This window comes from Talpa occidentalis, unplaced genomic scaffold (genome assembly GCF_014898055.3).
Source record: "Talpa occidentalis isolate TD23 unplaced genomic scaffold, MPIMG_talOcc4v2.1 talOcc4.2, whole genome shotgun sequence".
NCBI lineage: Eukaryota > Metazoa > Chordata > Mammalia > Eulipotyphla > Talpidae > Talpa > Talpa occidentalis.
In genome coordinates, this window is record NW_023602073.1 from 43952036 (window position 1) to 43975433 (window position 23398).

At 45.4% G+C, this 23398-nt stretch overlaps 1 pseudogene; it reads right to left on the reverse strand.

Moving 5' to 3' along the window:
* Window positions 1-103: 103 nt before the first annotated feature.
* LOC119251293 (class I histocompatibility antigen, Gogo-OKO alpha chain-like) lies at window positions 104-22986 on the reverse strand (annotated as a pseudogene).
* Window positions 22987-23398: the final 412 nt, after the last annotated feature.

The window sequence follows — 23398 nt, forward strand, 5'->3', positions numbered from 1 at the left end:
GGGCGGGAGGGGAGACCCGGGCTGACCCTCCTCCCTGTTGGGTCCCAGGTCCCTGGGAGATGGGGTTGGGGGGGCGAGGGGCTTCTGAGGTTGAAAAGCGGCCTCAGGTCCAGAAGGGCTGAGCCTCTAGGGGGCAAGAGGTCTAGAGGATGGCGGGAGGCTGAGAAGGTCGAAAGGGACCTGACCGAGCTGGCGCAGGGAAGACAGTGGGGCTGGCTAAGTTGGAGATTCGCGTTTCAGGGAATCCCTTTCCCTTCCCTCCCCCCCCCCCGCCCCACCCCCTTCCCTGCACTCACCGGCCCAGGTCTCTGTCAGGGCCAGGATTCCCGCCAAGAGCAGCAGCGGGAGGGTTGGGGGCATCATGACCCGCATCCTCCGTGTCTGGGGAGAATATGAGTCCAGTGGTCGGTGGAGACTCGGTGGTGCTGATTGGCTTCTCCAGAAACCCTCCAGGTAACAGGAAGTGAGAGCTAGGATGAGTAGCTGGTATCCAGGCAGGAGGACCCCACACTGGTTCGACATAGGAGGAGTGAAATGGCTGGGAGATGGGGAATCCCCAGGAGTAGCCTTCCCCACCCCAGACATCCCACTCAGGACTGAGACTGAGAACCACCCCTGGGACCTGGGGCTCCGCCCTGTTCTCTGCTCTGGCATGGGGACACCTTATTTCGCTGAGCATTATCCCTTCCAGCTCCATCCTTGTTGCTGCAAATGGCATGAGTTTATCTTTCTTGATTGCTGATCAACCAGGACATTTTGAACTGAAACTGACTTGGGCGTTTTTTTTCCTAAGTAAGTTAAGTAGTGGTGAAAAATAACTACTAGAATGATACTAACAACAGTACCAAAACAGTGCCAAGGGCAGTGCCAAGGTGGGGACAGGTCACTGTCAGTGGGTTCTCACCTGTGTGCACAATTGCCCGACCATTCAGGCTCAGGACCCAACAACAAGAGGTTTATTTAATTAAGTCACTGCCATAAGTGAAACTGAGCTCAGACCTGGTTGGTCAATTGCCTGATTAGTCCATTTATGATCTGAGCGCCAAATTTAAAAGGAAAAAAGCCAGGCACTGGCACAGACTCTACCTACCCAAGGGCAGGCTTGTGGCTGGAGTGGGCCAAATCGGTGTGTGAGGCACACTGTACCCAGTGCCTGTTCAGTGGGCCGGGTGTGACAGTGCAAGGGGCTAGGAGCCTGCAACAGCACTGGGATAATGGGCCCTGCCGCTGCAGGGAGGGCGCTGCTAGGAGCCTGCCATGTTGATCTGGAATTTGTGGGCCCCTCTACTAGCGGCTTCAGGGATCAGAAACACCAGAATTGGCCCAGTGGGGCCCAGTGCTCCTCCAAGTGTCCCTGGGCCACTGACCACAGGGTTCAGGGTTGTTTCTGGTGCCAAAGTCCCAGGGCTGCTCGCCCTGGGATGGCAGGACCAGGGAACCATGGCTGCCTGCTGCCTCTGTCAAGAGTGGTCTGGGCCTGCTGGGGCAGCAGGCAGCACACTGGGGCAGCGGACTGGGAAACTTCCTTCTCTGCTTGCTGCTTTCAGAGCTGCCTGTGCTGACTGGCCCACAGCCTGTGTGTGCTGGAACCAGCAGTCCTAACAAAGCTGGCACACCCCCGCCACTCAGGCTGTGGGGAAAAGCCTGTTTTGTCCTGTGGCTTGTGTCATAGGGATCCGGTTTCACTACTACTCATTTGTTACAATAATCTCCATTCTTACTAGCTTCACCTCAGTGTGAGAAGATGAAGATAACAGTAATTGTGGGCAGTAGATGAGTTGTCCCAGTCCTGTTTGAACAGGTGGACTAAATCATGGAATGGCGAGCCCTGTACAAGCAATTCAGCTCACTACACTAACGTGAAGCACCCTGGTAGATATTAGATCCTAATGATTATTTTACCATTTCCTGGAGGGAGAAAGCTGAGTGTCCACAGACACAGCTGGACTGTAACCATGTGTGCAGGCCTGGAGTAGCCCAACCCAGAACAAGCTAGGACGCTGTCTTCCTCCTCTCTACCTCAGGGACTTACCCTTTAAATAGTTCCTCCTAACTCCCTTGGGAGAACTAGGTCATAGTCTGCTTTCCCAAACTGGCTGCCTCATGCACGTGTCTCTCTAATAAATCCTTCCCTGGTTCAACTACCACTTGCACTCTCTGATGAATTCTATCCCTAGAGGGAAAAGGGCCCACTCTTTTGATTTGAGATGCTGTAACAGGTGCAAATGGTGAAATAGTGAAGAAACAAGTGATGACTAACATTTTGAAAATAGTTTTGATGTCATGCATTCCATGCAAAGGGATATCTATGTGATGTTATGGAAACAGTTTTGACCCATGGACCCCAGGAAAGTTTCTTCTTGATTTCAAGGATCACATAGACCACAAATTGAGAAATGCTTTTCCCAGCAAACTAGGAGAGTATCCCAAGTGTCCTCTACCTTTGCCTCTGCTTGATTTCCCAGAATGCTTCTCCCTGGGTTGGACTCCCTGACTCCTAAAGCTTATCTTAGAGCTTTGCCCCGGGCTCTTATAAAAGAGAACTTACCCCTGAGAAATTTGATGTCAGTGTCCTCTGTCTGAGAAGGCAGTAGAGGGTCAGATGTTTCACTTTGGGATGGGAATAGTTTGAACCTGAGGCATCAGACCCACTTATAACCTGTTTTGGTTTGTTTTACACCAGCTTAATATAGTGTCTCACCAAAGAGAGAGATCTGACCTAGTCTTTAAGAGAAATAATATTGGCTCTTCCATTTTTCATGTGTCTAATAATGCATTTGACTTGATGCCCCCAAAGCATGAAGAGAATATTCCCGGAGAAGGAGTTGTTCTATATGTGCATTGACCAATATGGTGCATCTAACCATGTGGCTGTTGAGCACTTGAGATGTACTTGTGAGCAGAGCTGTTGAATTTTAAAATTTTATTTATTTTAAAACAAAAGTCCACATATGACTATTAGGTGCCATATTGGACAGAGCATATCTAGGATGCTGTTAGTTTTCTATATCTGTCCCCACAAAATACTGTGTGACTCAAAGGTAAATGTGTATTAAAATTATCTTCACGTGAAAATGTTCAACATCACTTGTAATCAGGGAAATGCAAATCAAAACCATAATGAGATACCACCTCACACCAGTGACATGGTGATAAAAAATAGGAAACAACAAATTTTTACAAGGATGTGGAGAAAGGAACTGTCTTACACTGCTGGTGGGAATGTAAAGTGTCCAAAAAACTATGGAAAGCTGTGTGGAGATTCCTCAAAATACTAAAAATGGAGCTACCATATAACCATAACCATAACCCAGCAATTCCACTCCTAAGAATCTATCCAAAGGACAAAAAACATTAATTTAGGATACAAAATCAACACACAAAAATCGGTAGCTTTCCTATATGCAAACGATCAAACTGAAGAAGAAGAAATCAAGAAAACCATCTCTTTTATTAATGAAACAAAAAAAATCAAATACTTGGGAATAAATTTAATAAAGGAGGAGAAGGACTTCCATCAAGAAAATTATAAAACATTGTTAAAAGAAATAGAAGACACAAAGAAATGGAAAGACATCTGCTTATGTATTGGAAGACTTAACATTATCAAAATGGCCATCCTACCAGAAGCAATTTATAGATTCAGTGCTATTCCAACAAAAATTTCAGTGACATTGCTCAAAGCAATAGAGCAAATATTGATGAAATTCATAAAGAGCCACAAAAAAAAAAAAACCCTCAAATAGCCAAAGCTCTCCTGACTAAAAAGAAGGGGAATGGAGGTATCACACTCCCAGACTTCAAGCTATATTACAGAGCCATAATATTAAAAATGCATGGTACTGGAAAAAAACAGACCAATGGAATTGAATCAAAAACTTGGCAATTAACCCACAGACTCAAAGATGGACAATTCATCTTTGACAAAAGAGCAAAGAATATGCAATGGAACATAGACAATCTGTTCAATAATGGCATTGAGAAAACTAGACTGCTACTTGTGAAAGAATGAAGCTAGACTACTACCTCACAACAAGCACAAAAACAAACTCAAAATGGATTAAAGAGTTAGACATAAAACCTGAAACCATAAAATGTATAGAAGAAAATATAGGCAAACACTACATGACATACTTCTCAGTAATATCTTTAAAGACACATCACCTAAAGCAAAGGAAGTGAAGGAAATGATAAACAGCTGGGACTACATCAAATCAAAGAGTATATGCACAGCAAAAGGGACACCCCACTGATTGGGAGACAATTTTTGCACACAACACTAATGATAAGGTACTGATCACAAAGATCTACAAAGAGCTAATGAGACTCAACAAAAACAAAGTAAACAGCCCATCAAAAATGGGCAGAAGAGTTAAAAGAAACTTTTCCAAAGAAGAAATGCAAATGGCGAACTGGCATATAAAAAAATTGTTCAATATCACTTGCAATCAGGGAAATGCAAATTAAAACCACAATGAGGTACCACCTTACACCAGTGAGAAAGGTGCATATCAAAAAAACTAACAGCAAATGTTGGTGAGGATGTGGAGAAAAAGGAACTCTCCTGCATTGCTGGTGGGAATGCAAACTTAGCCCAACCACTATGGAAAGCTGTGTGAAGTTCCATAAACTAATATAAATGGAGATTCCATATGATCCAGCAATTCCTATCCTAGATATCTATCCAAAGGACACAAAAACATTAATTCAAAAGGACACTTTCACTCCTATGTTTATTACAGCACTATTTACAATAGGTCAGCTGTGGAAACAACCCAAATACCCAAAACTAGATGACTGGATCAAAAAGATGTGGTATATATACACAATGGAGTATTACTCAGCGATCAAAAAGGATAAACTCATGCCATTTGCAGCAACATGGATGGAGCTGGAAGTGCTTATGCTCAGTGAAATAACCCAGAAAGAAAAAGAAAAATATTAGATGATTTCACTTATAGGAGGGATATAGAGGGATCAGGCAAAAAAAAAAATAACTATAAAAAGTAAAATTCAAAATAAACAGGAAACCATAGACCAGAAATATTCTGTAGGGGAAGAGGAGGGAGAAGGATCAGGACAGGAGTGGAAGAGCACAAGGGACTATGGTGATGGTGCATGTGTGAATTGGTGGTGGGAAATTCACGATGAAATCATACATTGTACAAACATGAATAAATGAAGGATGATGTAATAAATACACACACACACACATATAAAGATGTGGTACAAGATACGGATAGGCACTCTCACCATTACTATTCAACATAGTGTTGGAAATCCTAGCTAGAGCAATCAGGCAAGAGAAAGATATAAAAGGAATCCAAATTTGGAAAGAAGAAGTAAAGCTATTTTTTCTGCACATTATTTGCAGATGACATGACAATATTCATAAGATAGCCTAAAATGCCACTGAAAAGCTAATTAAATCATTAAACCAGTTCAGTAAAGTGCCAAGTTACAAAATCAATATACAAAAGTCAGTCGACTTTCTATATTCCACAGTGAAATAGTAGAGGGAGAAAGTAAGACAATTCCATTTATAATTGCATCAAAAAGAATTAAATACCGAAGTATAATTTTAACAAAGGAAGTGAAGGATATATAGAAAGAAAATTATAAGTCATTATTAAACAAATAGAAAAGAAAGGAAAATATGTCTCTGCTCATGGAAGAATGAACACTGACAAAATGACCATCCTACCCAATGTAATATATATATTCATTGCAATCAGTATAAAAATTCCAGCGGCATTCTTCAAAGACATGGAACAAACATTACTGAAATTCACTTGGTATCATAAAAGACCATAAGAGCCAAATATATCCTGATCAAAAAGAGGAAAAATGGTGTATCACACATCCAAACTACAAATATACTAAAAAGCCATAATAATTGAAGCAGCATGGTACTGGAACAAAAACAGACATACAGGTCATTGAAATAGAACTGAGATCGTAGAAATAAACCAACACATATGTGGACAGTTAATATGTGACAAAGGAGCTAAGAATATACACTGGGGCAAAAAAACCTCTTCAATAAATGGTATTGGGAAAATTAGCCACAGGCAAAGGAATGAAAGCAGACCTTATCTCTCACAAAACACAAAATGAACTCTATATGGATTAGACTTTGAAGTAAGACATGAAAGCATAAAGTGCATAGAAGACAAACATAGGAAAATCACTCCACAATGTAAGCTTCTATGATTGTGGATTTCTTCCGGGGAGCAAGGAAAAGAATAAGAATATAAATAATTGGCACCACAGCAAGCTAAAAAGCAAGAAAACATAACAAAAATGAAGAAGCACTCTGCTTAATGGCAGAAAATATTTGTACACAATACATCCAACAAGGGGCTGGTATGAAAGTTCTACAAAGAACTTACACAACTCAAAAAAAAAAAAAAAAAAACAAAAAGAAAAGAACAGGCTCAAACATGGAGTAAAGAACTGAACAGGCATTTCTTCAAAGAAGATATACAGATGGACAATAGGCAAATGAAAGATGTTCATCATCATTTATCATTGTAGTCAAATCAAACCACAATAAGATACCCTCTCACTCCAGTGAGAACAGCCCAGAAACAAAAAGTGTTGGTGAGCATGTGAAGAAAAAGGAACCCTCTTACACTGTTGGTGGGAAGGCAGACCAGTTCAGTCACTATGGAAAACAGTAAGGAGGTTTCCCAAAAGATTAAAAATGGATCTGTCACACAGCCCAGCAATTCTACTCCTGGGTATCTATCACAAGGACATAAAAACACTAATAAAATAGGAAATTTGCATCGTCATGTTTATTGCAGCACTATTTACAATAGCCAAGCTATGGAAACAACCTAAGTGCCCCAAAATAGATGTAGGTCACGAAAGTGTAGTATATATTCATAATGGAATATTATTCAGTGTTCAAAAAAAATTAACTAAAGCCAGTTGTGACAACATGGATGGAGCTGGAAGGGATTATACTAAATGAAGTACGCCAGAAGGAGAAAGATAAATACCTGGTATTACTTCAATATGAATAGAGAGAAGCCAAACAGGTTTAGAAAAATGCAAACATTGAACCCAAACCTTGAAAGCTAACTATAGAATTGAGACATCCAGAGGGGGTAGAGGAGAGGTCAGAAAAGGGTGGGGATCAAGAAGATGTGGTACATATACACAATGAAATATTATTCAGCTATCAAAAAAGATAAACTCATGTCATTTGCAGGAAAATGGATGAAACTGGAAGGGATCATGCTCAGTGAAATAAGCCAGAAAGAAGAAGAAAAATACCAAATGGTTTCACTTGTAGGAGGAATGTAGAGGATCCAAATAAGGGATCAGGGGAAAAAAAGGTTATTATAATAAAGTGAAAATCAAAGTCAACAAACAACTATAAACCAGAAACATTCTGCAAGGGGGGAGAAGGGAGTAGGATCAAAACGGGTGGGAAGAGCACAAGGGACTATGGTGACGGTACACGGGTGAGTAGGTGATGGGAATTTCATGGCAACTATAAACGGAGATGAGAAAGCATACATTGTAAAAAAAAGAAGAACGATGTAAAAAAATATTAAAAATAAATAAAACACATTAGATTGAATAATTTTATAAGGGAAAATAAAGGCTGGGAACAGAGCAGAGTCAGATTGTTTTCTGAATCCTATACTTGGGAATAGACACAGTGTTATTTTACATTTTCATTGGGTGACCAAACTCAAAGGAGATAATGACATTTAGTCTAGCTTAGCATCTATAAAGTTAACTCTAAGAAGGATTACAGAGGGCGGGAGAGGAGGGATTGGGGTCAAAATAAGGGGGTTGCAATTGTATGGGGAATATAAAAATAAAATTTATTATAGAAAAAAAAAAGAAGGATTACTGCCGTTTTCCCCACTCCAAGGTATCAGGAAAAATGGGGCCTCATCCCTCCTCTAGCCCCTTTCTGGATTCCTTATTTGAGACCTGGGCTGGAGAGGGGGGAGCTAAGGGGAGCTGCCAGGTTGGTTCTTATGATTAAGTCACATTTGTCCCCTCAGGAGCCCGCCTTACTCTTCCCTGTCCCCTCTGCTCCCTTCTGACTCCCTTAGCTGCTTCCCTCTCCCTGTCTTGTTCTCCTTCCTCCCCTGGATTCCAATGAATAACCACTTCTTTGAAAGCAGTTCCCTGTTCTAAGATGCCCATCAGGGACAGAGAGTGAAATAGGTCTGTGGTGAGTCTGGAATCTTTCTGGGTCACTCAGGTAGACCCAGGACCAAGGCTGAAGGAGAGAATGAATCATGGACTGTCCCTAAAGGAGCGGTCAGCAGACTCTGGTGAGGATGAGGCATTTACAGGGCAGTGGTGGATGGGGATGCGCAGCCATGCAAAGGCCCAGGCTGGCTCTGCCCACCTCTCTGGAGCTTCTTCCAGGCCTCATTTACCTACTCACAACCACCTTCAGCTCTCCCTGGGGACTGATGCTGCTGCCACACCTTCAGTAGTGATTGTGTTCCCCGCTTCCAGAGACACCAGTCAGAATTCTTTGATATTTGTTTTTTATAGTGAGTATTCCCTAGGGCTCTCCCAAGATCCTGTGGTGTCTGGAGCAGTTGGTCCAAGATGTCTCAACCCCCCCTTCCTAATTCTCTAGAGAACCCCAAATCTCACTGAGACCTGGGTCCTGGAAGATTCTGGAAGAAATGATGTTGTATGAGGATTTAAATGGATTTATTTGGTGAAAGCAACACAGGCTGTGCAAGAGCCTGTTTTTGCATTTTTGTGGGATGGCCACACACTTCCCCTCACCTCACTCTTGTCCCTCTATTCACCTCACCCCTTTCTGACTTCTTCCTCTTTCTCCTCCCCACTTTGCACAAGTCAGGAAGGGGCTCCACGAGAGCTACTCCTGGGCAAAGGCAGCAGCTTGGGAGAGTGCCTTGGGGGTGAGGGTTAGCAGAGCCCAGCACAGGGAGCAGAGCCAGTAGAGAGAAGGCAGGTCATAGTCCACTCCCCACCCACCCTGAGTTATGGTTTCTGCCCCAGGCCTCCCATCCCTCATGGGTGTCCACACTGTTTCCTTCCCCCTGGCTTCAGCAAGCCTGGCTTTGCTGCCAGCACCTTGGTGGACAACACAGGGGCCTGCACTTCCACAGTGATGGCTCAAGTCTGAGCAGGACACTGAGTCCATTATGGCTGGAGAAGATGGGGCCAGACTGTGAGATGGGGAGACAGACATTATTGACTGAGATAAAACCTTAGTGATAGTTAGACAAGGAATTTGTTAGGTGATCAAAGTGAGGATTCAAACCCAGGAACAGTCCATCAGGTTTTACGCTGTGAGAACTGCTCCAGCAATCAACTTTGAGATCACTTTATATACCCTGTACAGAGGAGCAAACATGCAGACGAGGGCAGGCCAATGGCTCACTGATGTAAGACTGTGTTGAATTTTGGGCAGGAGGCTTCCGGTTTTTATCAATAGGTTTAGATCTTTTGATTTTCTGAATTTATCTTAACCTAGAGAAATGTCGATGCCTTCCCTATGTAGAAAGCATCGATTTTCCCATGGAAAATGCTGGGATTTGATCATTTTTCAGATTTTGAAAGAAAATACCATAGAGATGCAAAGGCTCATTGCTAGAGTATTCAGCTGGCTCCTTGGTCACAGGGGAGGTGGAAGACTGATTTTCCACAGATAACAGATTCCTGCAGTGGCTGCTTCACAGAACAGGGCAGCTGCTGTGATTCAAGCCTATCAGATGGCTTTGCTCTCTTGCCTACAACACACTGAGGCGTTCCCAGAGTGTTCATAATGTCCTCACAGTATTCTGCCTTATGGTTATAATAACCTTATTCATGCGTTCATGAGAGTAATTGCACCTTCTGCCAACATCAGGGAACCTCTTGCATCTTTCACTGATATTTCCCCTAAGGAGGAGTTGCAGAGTATCTACCTTCCTATTGTGATCTGAGCCCTTCCCCCTTATTGCTTCCCTTAGTGCCTATTACAGCATCTGGAAAATACAAAGTTATATTTACATTTTATCAGTCACTGTCTGTTGTAGTAAACGTTAGATTTTACAAATTTCCTTTGTGAGGTGTCCTTTAGTGGCTCTGTAGTCACAGTGCAGGTCAGTGAGAATCCCCACGCTGGATCGGTCCAGCAGTGACCTGCCAGTGACTGAGCCATTGTCCTTCTGCATGGGGAGGCTTCTACCCCACAAGAAAACACACATGACATAACAAGTATGTGCTGGTAAACTTGGGAGGCATTTGGATACAACCCCTTTTCCAAACTCAAAGGGCCCTGCAGGTCAGGGTCCTTTTTGCTGTGGAAAGGTTTCCTGGGTTATGGTTAGGGCCAATTAAACACATGGACCACCTCTTCTGTGCCACCATAAAAGAAATTGTCTGAAAATATTGTTTTCCCCAAGCATCCATTTTCTCTGTGGCCCAGTACATTAAGCTATGAATGCGCTGCAAAAAAGGAAGCTGTGATCTTAAGGGAAGTGTTGGGTGTGGGTTTAATCTGATGCACAGTTTTCTGTGAGAAAGAAAAATCCCCCTTTTCTGGGCAACCGCTGTTTCTCCTTTTCAGTAGCTGTGTTCTGAAAGTTCAAGTCTCAAGTTAGCATGAGAGAGAAAATACATTGAATGTTGCTTGTGTTAAGATGCTTCCTTAGCTGTTTGGTCTTCCCTAGCTTTTAGGGTGATTTGCTTTTAAGGTACTGCTGTACAGTACCCCTGTGTTTTAATTATTGCCAATTCCTTTTTTTTTTTTTAAGATTTTAGTTATTTATTTATGCATTGAAGAACTGGGGTGTAGGCCAGAATTGAGAGGGTGGGTAGAGGATTCAATGGAGGCACAGTTGCAAGCAGAACAGATGGAACTGAAATAAACTGCTATGGGGAGCAGGGGTTCAGACAGAAGACGTCACTGTGCTGTCAGGGATTGAAATCAGGACATCATGGTGGGCTGTCTCAGTGATGATAGCACTGAGACCTAACCCCTAGGCCACGAAGGAGGCCCCATTTCTAATTCTTCAGGAAGCAGTGAGGTCCCTAATAAAGTAGTCACTTGTTTTCCACTTTTGGTAGGCTGTCTGGCAGAGTTCTAGAATCCTCTTTGCTTACAAAGCATTCCCAGATTGCACAGCACTGCAAATTCACATTTACTGTTTGTTCTTTTTCCTTTTGCCAATGGCAAACTTCAGTCAATGTAACAAGTGACCCTCAGGCAAGGAGCAATTTCTAGAGTGGACACTAAGGAGGTCACAGCATATGCAGCTTGACATTTCTCAGGAGATCATTATAAATCAGAACTACCTATAAGTGAAATAAAATCAGCATTAGGTGTGAAGCCAAGCAAAATTGGGGCAGGAGGTGGAAACAACCTGGTTGGTGGGTCCTTACCAGCAGGCTTACAAACTGCTAGACAAGACCCAAAAGCAGACATTCAGCAGGAAATGACAATGGCAGGGTTTAGTTATAGGGAGAGAGGGAAGGAAGGAGGGAGGGAGGGAGACAGAGAGAGAGAGAGAGAGACAGGAGAGACAGAGCACTTGGGGGTTACCTGGAGAGATAGGACAACTCCCAAATGGGAAAGAAACAAGAACTCCATGCACTCTAACATTAAACCCTACTCTAAAAGGTAGGCACTCTTCCATTTCTCCCCTCCCTTCCTAGAGTTTAGACAAAGGTTCAGCTAATGTAAGACAATGGGAGGATAATTACACATCAAGTCTCAGAATAACTGAATGCAAATCCCATGAGTAAAGAATGTCAATACAACAACTCAGTGAGAAACGTTCTGTGAAGAAGCAGTTTTTGAGGGGGACTGGAAGAAACACTGGATGTGGGGCCTCCCTGGTGGCGCAGCGGTTGAGCACTGGGTTGCAAAGCTGCCCACAGCCTCTGCAGTGCCGGTTCGATCCCCAGCTGTTCCCCGGCCACTGGAGGAGGGTCCCACATGGCGCGCAGACCTCTCCTGCCGCCCGCTGCTCCCCTCAGCAGTGTACTTCGGTCCTTCTGCCTGCTCTGCTCCCCGCTCTGGCTCTGGTGAATTCTCTCACCCTCCCGCGCTTCTGACTGTACCCAGTGCTTGTATAAATAAATAAATAAAAATAAATCTTAAAAAAATGTTTATTAAAAAAAAGAAACACTGGATGAGAAATATCTCATGATTAGATTATGTTTTTTTTTTTTTTAGTTATATACATATTTTACATCATTGTTCATTTTCAAACAATATTTGCTTCCCCCCTTCAGGAGTAGTCCCTATAGAGTTTCCTTCACCAATGTACCCTTGTACCATCACCACAGTGCCCAATATCTCATGGTTAGATCGAGCTGAAAGGAGCTGGAGATGACCTGCCTACAGGTCCCCTGCTTGGATGTGGCAGCACCTCCAACCCTGATAGCTCCCTCCCCCAGCCCCCAATGTTCACTTCAAGCTCATCTCCTTTGGGGTCTCTGTAAAATTTCCACAAGCCTCAGAGTCAGGGAGCTCCAGCCTGGCAGCTCCTCTGTTTCCCAGGGGTCACTGCCTCCGTGGGTGCAGCTACTTTCTCTCTAGACCAGAGCTGGAGGGAGTCCCATAGGGGAGGGAGGCCCTGCTGGCCTGGCCCAGGGGCAGGATTAGCCCAGGTCACCACAGTTACTGAGCTGAGCTTTTGTCTACAGTCCAGGAAGGGAGGGAGAAATGGGGCAGGGTCAGCCTTAGCTCCTGGAGGAAGGTGTAACATTAGAGAGGGTGAAATTATTGTTTCTTTCTCATTCTGGGCTCTCCCATCTCTCCAGGGTAACCCTAGATGTGCAGCAGGGAGAGGATCTCAGATAAACACAGGCTGGTTCCCCCACCTCCCTCCCCACTATAGTGTTCTGGATGTATCTTCTTATTTTCATGCTCACTCTGGAAGAGAACAAAAAAAAAATAGTAGGTATTATTACTATGTTCGATACCAGGATCAGTTTTTTTGGAGATCAGTTTGGAGATCAGTTTTTTTGTTTTTGTTTTCACTATAAAAGTTCTTTTATTTTTGTTGTTATATCAATGCTGTGCATCCAAAAAAAAGAAGGAGGGCGGGAGAAAGTGTTGACCCGAGTTTTTATAATGCAAACAAGAAGGGAATAAAAGCCAACAATGGAAACAAGACAAGTATTTGTACAGTGTTCAGTGTTCACACCCTGGAGGTTGTCAGATACAATGATCCCAGCGTAGCTAATGACTGTGGGAAGTCAGACTCAGAAGCACAGCCCAGGCCATACAGCAGGGGACCCAGGGCTCTGATACCCCTAGTGCCCCCCTTGCTGTGGCAGCTGCAGTGAGGAAGGTTCTCTGAGCTGAGGAGGCTGAGGCCTCAGTGTGGTCACATCCACTGGAATCATCTAGAGTGAGGGTTGGGTCCTCCTAGTGATGGGCGCCTCACTACCTGCCCTGGCAGTGAAGTCTAATTTTAAAAATTCCTCCTGATGTTGCTCTCATGATGGGGGTCGGGGGGAAGATGGAGGAAGAGTGAGGGAAGGTGATGGTAGAGGTTGGGCCCTGAAAGTTCTACAGAAAACACCACTTTCTGTGTTCAAATATAATAAGGATAATTCAATATAAGATCAGCAATAGGTCCACAACGGGCTTAGTATTTCAGTTAATTTTTCCATGAATTATTTCAGGCTATGTACATTATCATGCCATCTGCAAATAATGATAGTTTTACTTCTCTTCCAATTTGGATTCCTTTTACTACTTTCTCTTGCCTAATTGCTCTGGCTAGGACTTCTAATACTATGTCAAAAGCAGTGGTGAGAGTGGACATCCTTGTCTTACACCAGATCTTAGTGGAAAGGCTTTCAGCTTTTCAACATTGAGAATGATGTTAGCTGTGGGCTTGTTACATATGGATGTTCCATTTATCCCCAGTTTTTTGAGAGTTTGAATGTTGGATATTGAATTTTATCAAAAGCTTTCTCAGCATCCATTATATGATCATATGGTTTTCATTCTTCTTTTCGTTGATGTGGTGAATTACATTAATTGATGTTCAGATGTTAAGCCATCCATGTGTCCCTGATACAAACTCCACTTGATCATGATGTATAATCCTTCTAATGTACTGTTGGATTTGGTTTGCTAATATTTTATTGAAACATCTGTGTTCGTTTATTTAGCATCTGTTTTCATTAGGGACACTGCTGTATAATTTTTTTGTGTGCTGTCTTTGTTTCCATCTTTCATTTCTGATTCTATTATTTTTGTTTTCTCTTTTCTTCATCAGCATGGCTAATAACTTGTTGATTTTGTTTATTTTTTCAAAGAACCAACTCTTGGTTTCACTATTCTTTAGGAGTGTCTTTTTGTTTTCTATTTCATTTCTTTCTGCTCTAAATTTTATTATTCCTGCCTTCTACTGGTTTTGGGGTGATTTTGTTGTTCTTTTCCTAGTTTCTTCAACTATGAAGTTAGGGAAGGACTCATTTGTGTAGCATCATCTATCTTAGCTTCCTCCTCATACATGGAGTACTCTACACAATGAATGTCATGTTAACCATTCTAGCTTTCTCTGGAGCATTAGGGTTCATATATGTGCATAATTCTTTCAAAAAACCCAGAAAGATCCTCATCAGCCTTTTGCTGAATCTCTAGTACCTGAACAAAACTTTTCTGTTTAGATATCTTCTGCTTTATGCTACTAATAAGTACTTCTGATAGTACTCTAACTTTTGCATACCTCCATTATTGGGGTCCCAGTTAGAGTCTACCATTGGGAGAGCTTCTTGTGGTTCTAGGTTTTCTATATCCTCCAGTGGAGACAGCCAGCTTCTTCTCTATGCTTCTTCTCCAAACCATTCTCTGTTCTTCACATAAGCAATGTGTTCAACAAACTGTCCACCCAGCTAGACAAAATGTATGGAAACAAATCTTTCATCTTTTGGAGGTCCTAAATAAGGAGAAATGGGGTGGGTGATTTCACCCCATGGGCTCCATCTAGACTATACTAAGATCTCAGGGACCAGGCCCTTCTCCCACTTCTACAGCTTCAGTGTAGTACCATCTTTTTCTACTCGTACGATAAGAGCCCTCTTTGAGATATCAGAGAGGAATCAGGGCCATGAAGATCTAAAAGAGCCCCTAATCCTGGACTGCAGAAAGTTTGCAGAACTGTGACTACAGTCCCAGGGTGGGATCAGGACACATGAGCACAGTACATGTGCAAAGATTTGACCGATCTCTTGGACGTCCGTGCTTAGCAGGTAATTGCTGGGTTTAAGGTCCTCATCCCAAGGTTCATTAAGATGGTAAACTTGTCCTTCATTTTCACATTTGCTTTATAATGAGTAAGAGTTAACACATAGGGCTCCAAAATGGGTGAGCACATGTCTGTGATGGTACTTCCTTGTAAGGATTCAGGTCAAATTTCCACCTGGGCTTGAATTCCTCCCATGGGTCAAGAAAACTAAACCACATCCCTTCACTGCCTGAGCACTTCTTCCTCCACATCACAGCTGCAGTCATCACAGCGGCAGTGAGCACAGCTCCAAGGAGAACCAGGCTGACAGTGATGCTCTTGGTGAAGTACATAGGAGTAGTGGGCTGAGGAGGTGGCGCTAGAAGAGGAGGGAAGGCGCAGTCGTGAGTCCCAGGCTTCCATTCTGCCCTCTGAAGGTCTCCAGAAGGGCTCCACCTTACCCCATCTCAGGACTTGGGGCTTCAGCAGCCCCTGGTGTTGCAAAAGGTACGTGTATCTCTGTTCCTCCCCAGAATGCACCACCACAGCTGCCCACTTCTGGAAGGTTCCAAATCCCCCAGGTCTCGTCTCCACCAGCTCCGTGTCCTGGGTCAGGTCCTTACCATCACACTGCCAGGTCAGGATGATCTCCGCAGGGTAGAAGCCCAGGGCCCAACACCTAAGAGTGACCCTTCTGGTCAGAGGTGGGGTGGTGGGTCACGTGTGTGTTTGGAGGTTCTGAAAGGGGAAAGAAATAGACAATCACACTTTGTTTCCTCCATGGAAAGTGAAGCAGCCTCTTATGACCATACTCAGAATGGGCATTACAAGGGGTTTGGAAAGGGAGCACAAACCCAGATACCAGTCTGGTCCAGGGAATCTGGGATAATCTATTTCTTAGGAGGTTCTAGAATCAGGATGAAGCCTGAGATATGAGGATGCAGGTTTCTTCTTCTTTTTTTTTTTAAAGATTTTATTATTTATTTATTTATACAAGCACTGGGTACAGTCAGAAGCGCGGGAGGGTGAGAGAATTCACCAGAGCCAGAGGGGGAGCAGAGCGGGCAGAAGGACCGAAGTACACTGCTGGGGTGAGCAGCGGGCAGCAGGAGAGGTCTGCGCGCCAGGTGGGACCCTCCTCCGTTGGCCCGGGAGCAGCCAGGGATCAAACCGGCGCTGTAGAGGCTGCGGGCAGCTTTGCAACCCAGCGCTCAACCGTTGCGCTACCGGGGAAGCCAGTGGATGCAGGTTTTTAAGGAGAACTCAAACTTTTTCTCAGAGGAGGGTGAATGACTCAGAAAAGCAGGAGTCAGTTCTTCAAAATGTTCTCAGACTGAAGGAAGACCTTGAGAGAGAAGGCATGGCTCACAATTTGGCTGCCAGAGGCCTCCCCTGGTGGCGCAATGGTTGAGCGCTGGGCTGTGAAGCTGCCTGCAGCCTCTGCAGCGCCAGTTCAATCACCAGCCACCTGTGAGGGTCCCACATGGCACACAGACCTCCTCTGCCGTGCCCACTGCTCCCCTCAGCAGTGTATTTTGTTGGTCTGTCTGTTCTGTTCCCCGCTCTGGCTCTGGTAAATTCTCTCACCCTCCTGTGCTTCTGACTGTACCCTGGTTCTTGTATAAAGAAATAAATCTTAAAAAAAAAAAAAAAAAAAAAACAATTTGGCTGCCAGGTGGAAGGGATCCAGTGAAGGGTGTTATAAGGGATGGTCTCACCTCTACCTCAGGAAAGACTGAGATCCTTAACTGTGCAGAAATAGTAGGGCCTTTTGGGTAAGTCACTTTCTAGTCAAAACCCTGATGCACTCCTCTCTCTCCCCACCAGAAAATGGATGGTGCTATGTTGCCCTAGGTTAAAAATGAGAAATAAGTAGAATTAAACTCTAACTACCCTTTTGTTTTCCTTCTCCAGGATTAATGGTTTACTTACGAAATTGCATTCTCTCTCTGGGATTAACTGCTAACTCACTACATTACACTCCTATTCCCTCTTTACGAGTAATCATAAACTGGTTCACCTGCATCCTGGAAACTTGGAAAACTGAAGATGTTACATCCCTAATATTCTCTGTGTCTCAAATGACAGTGGCATCGGAAACAAACACCTGCTGAGAAAACCCCCTGCGGGGAAGTCACACAGTGACTCCTGTCACTGAGATGTCAGGCACCTCCTTGGACCTGGAAATGTGAAGTCCTGATGTAGGGTAAGTAAAGCATCAGGCTTTTCTGCCCTCCTGACATTAGGATTGACGATGGAACCTGGCGGTCCTGAATGCATGCCTGATGGTGGGCACTTGGAGTGGGGTGTGGGCATACATAAGTGGGTATACCTGGTGTAGGGTAAGGTAAAAAAAATCAGGCTTTTCTGCCCTCCCGCCATCAGGATAGGTGAGGGAACCCTGTGATCCTGAATGCATGCCTGATGGCGGGCACCTGAAGTGGGTATACCTGGGCTAAGACTGTGCTTTTAAGGGCGGTGTCACGGGGACGCCAGTAGAAGCCGAAAGAGAAGAAGCCCGAAGCAGAAGCAGAGAAGCAGAGAGAGAAGCAGAGAGCCCAGATAGAGTGAAGATTTGCTGGGGGCTGGGAGGACTGCCAGCCTCCCAGCACCCCTGCCTGCCACGTACCCGCTGAACCCCCATAAAAGACCTGCAAAAAAACCACTGAGGACTCTGACTCCTCCTTTACCCGGTCTGCTGGATCAGAAAACCTGCACTGTGACCATTCCTGCCCTTACACCTGGGCTAAGCGACTGGGCTTATAAGGGCGGAGTCACAGGGACACCAGCAGAGCAAAAGAGAACACTAAAAGGAGAGCAGCACCAGCAGAGAAGCAGAGGCCACGCGAGAACGCCAGAGAACCCAGAAAGAGTGAAGATTCACTGGGGGCTGAGAGGCCTACCAGCCTCCAGGCCCCCGGCACCCCTGCCTGCCATGTACCTGGTAAATCCCAATGAAAGCCTGCAGAAGTCACCAAGGGCTCCAGGACTCCTCCTTTGCCCGTCTGCTCAGATCATAGAGATCCTGCACCTTGCCTTCCTGCCACTATACCTGACTTCCCTCACATTTCTCTGCCCCTTATGAAAGTCCCAGCACGCTGAACTTCAGGGAGTCAGTTACTTTGGGATGCCTATCACACCAACTCCCTTGATGGCCATCTTGAATAAAACTCCTTGATGCAAAGACAATTCTGATTCAGTTTGGCTTTCTGGATGCAAACAAAAGACCTGGTGTAATGGCAGGACGGGACACGGAGCAGGTTTTCTGATCCAGCAGACCGGGGTAAAGGAGAGAGTCCTGGAGCCCTCAGTGGCTTTTCAGGCTTTTATCGGGCTTTACCCAGTACATGGCAGGCTGGGGGGCTGCCAGGGGTGCAGGCCTGCCAGCCTGCCAGCCTCCCAGCCCCCAGCAAGTCTTCACTCTTTCTGGGTTTTTCGGCATTCTCTGGTGTTCTCTTTGCTTCTCTCAGGGTTCTTCCATTCGTTCTGCTTCTGCTCTCTGCTTTCTCTGCTTCTGCTGGCGTCCCTGTGACACCGCCCTTAAAAAGCCCAGTCTTAGCTCAGGTGAATCCCATCTACCTATGCCCACACCCTCCTCCAGGTGCCCGCCATCAGGCATGCATTCAGGACCGCAAGGATCCATCATCTGTCCTAATGGCGGGAGGGCAGAAAAGCCTGATACTTTTACCTGACCCTACACTTGGCTTGAATGTTTACAAATGTGGGGGCTCATTCAGGATTCCCTTCACTTGGAGCTCAGGGGCCAGACTGGTGGGTGACAGAGCTGCCACTCACTTTTAGCAGCTGCTGCAGCTTCTTTGTCTGGGAGGACTGGGAGACGGGCTGACTGTGCCTCCACTGGCCACCCCTCTACCATCCCCTCCACCTTTGCATGGGGGAGTTTTGGAGTAGTACCAGCTTGAACCTAGTCTGTCTGTCTGACTGGCCAGGTAAGTTAAGTACCTTCGATACCAAAGGGTTTAATTTAATTGTCTCTTCTGGGGCAGTCAAGTGGGACTGCCAAGCATAATACGGTGAGTTTCTACCAGGGATGGGCTCTGGCCTGGGGAAGCTCAGAGGCAGTCCCCTCTGCCTGCCTGATTCTACTTAACCTCAGCCCACTCCGTTCTGTTTTCTCTCCCTATGCTCAGACTACAATGGGGAACTGAAGTTCAGTACCAGTGGAGAGTCCTTTGGAACGCATTCTATATAACTGGGAGTCCTTTCTCTTTTAAAAAAGTGAAATCCTGCGGTCTTCTTTCCTTTGGATTGTTGTTTTCCAAGCTGTGTTGTTTGCCACGCTTTCTACATGTTTTATGTTGTTTTACAATAAATTGATAGGAGAAGAGAACTGTGACAGAGGTGTGGCTTTGTTGTGTGCTAAATCTAGAACCTCAGATTTAAAGAACTGATGGAGATCAGTTGATGGAGATCAGTTAAAAGTAAATACATGTTTGAGAAACAGAGCCTTTTCCAAAAGAGTTACTGTTTGGAGACCTAGTTAATAAAAGTTTTTAGAGTTTTAATAATTATTTACTGAAGTGAGTACATGTGACCAAAAGTTTAAATGAAAAATTAAGAGATCTCTGTGTCTCTGTTTTAAAAGTGTGTCTTTTGTTTTCACAGAGTAGCAGGCTGGATTAAAAAACAGAACCCAACCTTTTGCTGTCTGTAGGAAACATATTTAACTTCAAAGATAATCACAGATTGAGAATAAAAGGTTGGAAAACAATCCTACAAGCAAATGGACCAAAAAAAGAAGGCAGGAACAGCTATACTTGTATCAGATAAAAATGACCTCAAACTGAAAAAGATGGAGATTTAGACAGTCACTACATTATGATTAAGGGGACAATACATCAAGAAGACATAACACTCATCAATATATACTCACCAAATGAAGGAGCACCAAAATATATCAGACAATTATTATCATCTCTGAAAACAGACATTAGAGAAAATACTTGCTTTCAGAAGTTTTTATATTTAATGTCAATCTCTCTGATCCTTGGGTTGATTATTTGCCAGCCTGGGGGAACACAGTGGGGCAGAAAATAATACAGGAAACCACTGTGGGATTGAACATGGGCTTAAGAGTAGACCAATTTGATTGGAACTTGACCAGCACCAATCAAACAGCTGGGCTTGGAGTTCCCCTACCTGACCATATTCCCAGCCCCCCAACCCCATCCCCGGGGCCTGGTGCTCAGTTTTAAAGCCAAAGCCCAAGCCTGGTACAGGTCAGGTTGAACACTGGTGCAGTTCAACTGGTAAAAATCAAATAGGTGGGATTGCAAAAGGACCAACCTGGAGCTCCCACAGGTGCCAGTCAACTGAAAAATGGACCAGTCAGGATTGAAAGGCAGGCACCTTGAAGAGTATTTAAATTAGGCTTCAGCCAGCTTCATGGCATTAGGTCAGATTTCTGTGGACTCTCTCCTGGGAAGACCTTCACAGAGCTGGAACCATGATGCCTGTGCTCTGGCAACTCCTCCCGGACCTCACCTCTGCCTCTGCTCCAACATCACCTGCTAAATGACTCCAGTGGCTGTTTGCTGTTAGTATCTCTAAGAGCTATTGCCCTGGTCCCTGACTGACAAATCTGGCACCACTCCCTGGTGCTGTTGCCTTTGATCCTGACCAGTTGGGTGTGAGGTGCTGCTCTGCCCATGCTTCAGATTTGCTCTTGTTGACTGCTGTGGTGCCACCTCTTGAGAGACCTTGGAGATCTTTGATTTCATAACCTTTGACTTTGACACCTTTGCATTTGATCTCTGCTTCAAATTGAAGCTGAACAATTGCCACTGCCTCTGGCTCTGTCTCTAACTCTTTCCTCTCTCCCAACTTCTCTCTCCCTTTTGTAAACAAACCCTGTTGTTGTTGAACCCTAGCCTGAGCTGTGTCCTGCAATTACATTTGTAAATACACAGGTGCCATTCCAGCAGCCAAGACATTTAGGCTCCCCTACCCTCGCACCATCTCAAAGCTAATAAGTGATGAGTAAAAATAAGGAACATGTTATAGGAACTTTAAGATTAACTTTTTATATCAGTAATATACTTCTGTGAAACTAAGTTTTAATTTCTTCCATGTGCCTGAAGGGAAAAAAACATTCTGTGACTGTGATGAGCTTTTTGGTAGTCTATTTAAATGATCTAAAGATCTAAAAATCTAAAGGTGAGAGAGAGAGAGAGAGAGAGAGAGAGAGAGAGAGAGAGAGAGATCTTACCCAGTCAGTAATATTGAGTCTTGCCAGAGAAATTTTTTATACTTAAAATCTTCATCACTCTGGGTAATAAATTGTTTATCAAACTGCATGTATTTGTTAAGCCTGTAACAAAACTACCCGATAATCATCATTCTAAGATATTAAAACAAATCAGGTCATTTGGGTATTTAAAACTTCATGGAAACAAATGCTTATACCTTTCCAGCATGTGTATATATGTATATATAAATTAATAGGAGTTTCTGAAATATATGACTTTTTAAAACCTAATAGATTCTGATATAATATTATTGGTCCATTCCAATTATTCTAAAACATGCACATCACAAAATAGAGTGGAATCTGGCTGCATTCGAATCATCAGCAAGCAGAGGGGAGGTCAGGCGGCCTTGCAGCCCCTCACCTGTGAGCTGTGCCTCCTTCCCTTTCTCCAGGTCTCTGCGCAGCCACTACACGCACTTGCCCTCCAGCTAGTTCCCGAAGCGCACAGCCTCTCGGAAGGCCTCCCACTCCCGCCGCCGGGAGATCTGCGAGGCCGTGTCCGCCGCGGTCCAGGAGCGCAGGTCCCCATTCAGGGTCTGGTGTTCGGCGCCTTCGTAGGCGGACTGACTTACCTCCGGAGGAGGCGCCCGTCGGGCCCACATCGCAGCCAGACATCCCCTGGACGGTGTGAGAGCCTGTCCCGCACCCCAGCAGTCAGCCCCGCGGTCACCGGAGAATCCCAACCTCCCGCGGTATAAACCTAAACTGAAACTGAAAGCAGGAGACTGTCCCACGGGCTCTTTTGGGGTCGAGGGGCCCGGCAGGTCCCTTAGTCTGGGGTGACGCAGGGACCTGGAGACTCGGGGGAGACTCTGGACTTTGGGGATGGGGTTCCTGGCCTGGCCCTGGCCAGAGTAGCTCACGGGCCTCGCTGGGGTAGTAGCCGCGCAGGGGGTGCAGGTTGTCTCGGTACCACGCTCGGATGTCCCTGGTGATCTGGGTTTCCGGCGCCCAGTGCTCCGGCCCCTCCTCCTCTACCCACGGCTCCCGCGGCACCATCCTCCGCCCCGCCGCGTCTCTGTGGAACCGCGTGAACTGCGTGTCCTCCACGGAGACCACGGCGATGAAGCGGGGCTCCCCGGGCCGGGCCCGGACATCACGGTGGAGAAATATCTCAGGGAGTGGGAGCCTGGGGGCGGGAGGGAGACCCGGGCTGACCCTCCTCACCACTCAGGTTCCAGGTTCCAGAGAGATTGAGCAAGAAAGGAGAAAGGGACTAGGGTGCTCTTGAGATTGAAGAGGGGCAGCAGGACAAGGAGGGCTGAGACCTAGGGAGACTGGAAGATGGGCAGGATGCTGGGAGGGTCAGAAAGGGGCCAGGAAAAGCAGAGCAGAGGAGGGGACCATAGGGTCTGCAGTGGCAGAAACTGGAGCCTTTCCTGGTGTCCTGTGCCCCAGCTGAGTGGTCCCCTAGCTCCTTTCTCCAAGGATCAGACTCCAGCACTCACCTGCCCATGTCTTGGTCAGGGCCAGGGCCCTCCAGAGCAGCATAAAGAGGGTTGGGGGCTTCAGGGCTCCCATGCTGGGGGTCTGGAGAGAATCTGAGTCCTGGCAGGAAGACTCAGCTTTTTGTACTGGAGGCGGTGATGCTGATTGGTTTTTCTAGAGGCCCTCCAGGCAATGGGGAGTGAGACTGGGGATGTGTCACCTGTATCAGGCTTGAGGACCCTGCACAGGTTGTCAGAAGAAGCAAAACTAAGAGGAGGTGGGGAATCCCTAACAAAATGTTGCCCAAGCCAGACACACCTTGCTTGGGGCTGAGACCCTGACAACCCCACCAGGAGACAGGGGACTTCGCCCTGCCCCCTCCTCTCCTGCACGGAGACCTTTGTCACACTGTCCCCCTGAGTCCAGGCAAGGGGCTGGGTCAGGAGTGTCAGGAGTCTCAAACATTTTCATCTCAGCATCTCTGCAGCCTTATAAATTAGCGCAG